The sequence below is a fragment of the Eumetopias jubatus genome, unplaced genomic scaffold, assembly GCF_037043125.1.
Source record: "Eumetopias jubatus isolate StellerSeaLion01/CBP00866 unplaced genomic scaffold, mEumJub1_p1.0 scaffold_2, whole genome shotgun sequence".
In the NCBI taxonomy this organism is placed as follows: Eukaryota; Metazoa; Chordata; class Mammalia; order Carnivora; family Otariidae; genus Eumetopias; species Eumetopias jubatus.
Window position 1 is genome coordinate 76,173,380 of NW_028274808.1, and position 4,760 is coordinate 76,178,139.

At 46.8% G+C, this 4,760-nt stretch overlaps 1 pseudogene; it reads right to left on the reverse strand.

Moving 5' to 3' along the window:
* Positions 1 to 760: 760 nt before the first annotated feature.
* LOC148164854 (serine protease 27-like) lies at positions 761 to 4,431 on the reverse strand (annotated as a pseudogene).
* Between the last annotated feature and the right edge of the window lie 329 nt (positions 4,432 to 4,760).

The window sequence follows — 4,760 nt, forward strand, 5'->3', positions numbered from 1 at the left end:
TGGCTAAGCCCTCCCTGATTACTGACCCCAGAAGCTGTGAGGTAATCAGTGTTTGAATTTTTTCAGCTGTGAGGTTTTGGGGGTGATTTGTTGTACAGGAATAACTAATCCACTGCCCTCGGCTCCTCTTTCCCGCTATGCTTTCACTGAAACCTAATCTTCTGAGCCCTTGCTTTCTCTTCAGAACCCGGTCTGGACCCATACTGGATGCTTTTCATCTGGCATTCAGCAAGGGCAAACTTACTAACCTCTCTGGACTCCAGTTTCTTCATTGGTAGAATGTGGGATTGGTTGGGCCAGGTGCTTTCCAGATCTTTTCGAGCCCTAAAGTTCTGTGCTTTTTGATTTCCCCAGGCGCTGTCTCCAGTTTCATCAGAAGAGAGAATATAAGAAATAACAGTTGGAATCAACCAAACTTTATTAACACTGGGGACCTTGCTTTCCAGGTTGACTTGGGGATAAAAGGCAACAAACAGAATAAGCCTGTGGTGACTAGCCCAAATAGCCGAACTGCATCTGTCTTGGTGAATTTTCAGAATCTCTCATCAAAACCATCAGCTTCTAGGAGCAGCTGGGTGGCTGAGTCGGTTAAGCGTCCGACTTGATCTCAGCTCAGATCTTGATTCAGGGTTGTTGGGCTCCACACCGGGCATGGAGCCTATTTAAGAAATAAAAACAAAAGCCATCAACTTCTAGAATTTACCCCTTTTCTTCTTATTCTTAATTATCACTTAACTCTGGTCATACTAACCTCAGCCTGTTAGGGTAGCCCCAGGAAAATGAGAGGTAGAAGCATTAAAGGGAGGAGCCCAGAGAAGTCCAGACTGAGGACAGCAGAAAAGTCAGTATGTGAAATGGCTGACTTCTCAATCCAAGATTTGTAGAAACTGATGTTTGTATATATTCCAGGCTCATTGGTTTGGATGCAGTTTGATCCCCAGCTGACCACTTCTGCCAGGACCCAGAAATCCTCCACTGTACATGTCAGGGGATCTCCTCTACTGCCCTGGGGAGAAAAGAAAGGTGACTAGGCCAGGCACAGGGCAGAGGGTAACTCTCCCAATCGCTGAGTCAAGAACTGTGGAGTTAGGGCCCGTCCAGACACTGTTGGATTCACCCAGGGATTCTGAAGATAAGAGACATGGAATAAGCATATGGGAAAGGGGAGAGTTCTGGAAGGAGCTTACAGGATGGATTCTTACTATACACTGATCCATCTACCCCACTGGGACCTTGGAACAGATCATGGCTTCACTGACGATGGGTTTGATTCCATGCAAGTTTGCTTTCTGGTAGTAGTCGCTGCATGTCTGGAGATCAATAAGGGGCACGTTTAGCTCCTTCAGTATGTAAGATGGCTTCGTATCTGTAAGATCAAAAAGAATCAGAGCTGTCTTAAAAAATTAGGAAGCAACTTTCAGCTAGGGATACAGATTTCATGCCTCTGGTTTTCGGGGATTTCAGCTCTGATTTTAAATATTCTGCCTCCGTATAAGATGGCCCTCTGCCTTCCAGTTCAGGAAATAGCCTAAGGGCCGAGTTCCCTGGGTCTGGACAGGGCTGAAGGCATTTGCTCCTACTCAGATGCCGCAAATAACAGAGAATGTTGTGATTCAGGAAAACCCGAAACAATGAATGACACAGAATTACCTCATTTGGCCTTGGAATATATTGTTATCTTCCATAGAATATGAAGAGGTAGATCTAACATACTCCAGAGAATGAAGACTGTTGATTCAGACATGAAGCTCTACTCTGCTCATGTGCCTTGAGACTTGCTGAGCAGCCTTAACTTTTTTGAATACATCTTCATGCCTGCTTCCCCTCTCCATCTAACCACACACACTACCCAGGTGCAGAGGGAGAGCTATATTACATCTCAGACTGAGAGCTACCTTCTCTCTAAGCTCATTGTCTGTCCTTCTCACTTTTAAGGTCTTAGCGCTATTGCTAAACAAGAGCAAAAGCAGATATAAATAAGCCAAAGAGATCACAGCAGAAGTGTGAAAGCAAAGGGGGAGGTAATAGGGTCAAGGAGACTTTGAAGTCTCTGGCATCTCAGATCAATTGCCTGGAGAGTACAGTATATCTGGTGCTGGGGCTGGGACAGAGAGTAGGGGGAGAGAATGTCAGTTGAGGAAAGAGAGCTCAGAAAATCCACTTATCCTCACGTTGGTGTATTCCAGAATAGCCCCATCCAGTCACCCAGCAGGAGGTTGAGTTCTTGAGCTGGGCTGCAGATGGGCAGAAAAGAAACTGGGTAGGCCAGTTTTGCCACAGTGATGATGCTAGTTGTGTTTCCCTCGAAGTGAGGATAGGGGATAATCCTGGACACAGGGATTATCGTCGTTTTGGAGCCGGGGTGACCAGAGACCTGAAGTGACCCCACCAACACATTGTATTTTCTGGTGTCCTTAGACCTGAGAAGAGAAGCAGAGTGGGGGACCCTGAGTTTCTTGTGACTCTGTCATGGAGTGTCACAGCAGAGCCCATAGTTCTGGAGGTTGCATTTTTTTCTCTGACTCTTCTTAAGCATTGTTCCTTCACTAAGTATTGAGCATTTCTTGAGAGAACAAATGAGACTTAGACATGATCTGGCCCTCATAGGGCTGTTGGATTGTGTGCGTGCATGCGTGTCCTTGTGCACACCACGAGTGTAAGTGAGAGAGAGGGGAGGGAAAGAAGACAGATGAGCAACAGACAGTTTAACAGGTACAGCATTTTTAAACTGTGATAAATACTGTGACAAAAACAGGATTTTAGGTTAGAGAGTAAGGGATAGGGGAAGAGTCTTTGGATTGGGCAATCAGGAAAGGTCTCATTGAAGAGAGAAGTTCTCAACAGAGGTCCAAAAGAGTCAGCCATGAGAAGAGCTATCAGGAAAAGCATTTGAGACAGAGGGAATAGACTATGCAAAGGCCTGGACGGTGAGAAAGAACTGGGCAGTTTCTAGGAATTGAAATAAACCTGGAGTAGAATGAGATGAGGTTGGAAAAACGAGCAGATTTCTGGTGATCTACAGCTTATAGGCCACAGTGAGGCATCTGGTTTTTATTCTAAGTTGCCTGGGCAGCCACTGAAGGATTTGAAGGAGGGAGTGACATGATCTTGCCTCTTTTTGAAAAATCACTTTGTTATGTATATGAATCAAGTAGCAAAACGTGTTATACTACTGCAGTGGTCTGAGGACAACTATGCTTGAATCGAAGTATATTTTGGAAGTAAAACTGACAGAATTGGCATATGGAGGGTGAGGGAGAGTGGGCTTCACATTTCTGAGTATGGCCTGAGCAGCTGGTCATGTTGTTGAATGAGATAGGGAAGATAGAAGTCGGTTTGGGAATGGTGGTGGTGGTGAAATTGTAGCTCTGTTTTGAACATGTGACCTTGAAGGTACCAGTGAGGCGTCCAGATGGAAATGCAGCAGAACTAGAGTTTGGGGCCAGTGATGTAATTGTGGGTGTTATCAGCAAATATATGACATTGTAAACCGTAGGAGAGGATGAGGTCACCTGGGGAAAGTAAAGAGGGCTCAAGATTGTGCCTCCAGAGTGGTGTGGAGATGTGGCATGCTGGAAAGGGGCGATCCCTCCCCTGGGAATATCTCCTTTGGGTAGAGACTGAGTTGGGGGCACAGGGGATAACTGTTTTTAGGCATTCATCTCAATCAGGGCGATTGTCAAATATGAGGATGCTTGAAATCTTAAGAGTAGTTGCATTGACTTGAGAGCTAGGGCAGGAAATCTTTGGACCCACTTCTAGGGCACAGTGTACTATATTGGGCAGTGCAAGGTAAAATCCTGTCTGACCTGAGCCCAGGAGCGCCAGTCACCCAAGTCCCCCGACGGGTCTCCCCAAAGCAAGGCCCGCACTCACCGGAAGCAGCTTGCCACTGTCAACACCCACTGCTTTGAGATGAGAGTGGCTTCACAGATGTGAAGCAATCCCTGGCAGATGCTGACCTGCCAGGGTCACTGGCCCACGTTGGCCTCCCTGCCTGAGGCAATGTCAGATGAGACGGCTGGCCGCCCACAGACTGCCGGCAAAGAGGAGAAAAGCATGGGAGATCTGCCCAGAAACCTTATCCCTCCGCCGCCACCCCTCCGTGCTCCTTTCCCAAACTGGTGTCCTCTCTTCAACTTGGCACAGATTCCCGTCACTTGGTCCACCCAGTCATGCTGTGGTGGCTGGGGCATCTTACTTGACTTCAGGAGATTCTCTGGTTCTTCCTCATTGGTGCCTGGAGAAAGGGGGTATGTGGGAGACCCCTGTGATGAATTCTTGTTGCCATAGGAGGCTCACAGCCCATGCCCTGTGCAGCTTCTCCTGGGCTGGAGACCCTACCCCCGCCTAGGACTCTCCTCACCCCGGGAACACACCTGAGATCCCCAGCAGAAGGGGCAGCAAGAAGATACAACCAGCAGGGCCCATGTCTTTTTTTTTTTTTTTTCCTCATTAAACTTTTGTTTTAATGGGTCTCAAAATTCTGTGACAGATTTTTGGTCAAGTTGTTTCCATTAAAAAGTACTGATTTTAAAAACTAATAACTTAAAACTGCAACACACACACACACACACGTTTTACGATGCATTGTTATCACAGGGCCCATGTCTTAAAACTGCGAGGGAGACACACACACACACACACACGTTTTACGATGCATTGTTATCACAGGGCCCATGTCTTAAAACTGCGAGAGACACACACACACACACACACACACACACACACACACACACACACACACACACACACGTTTT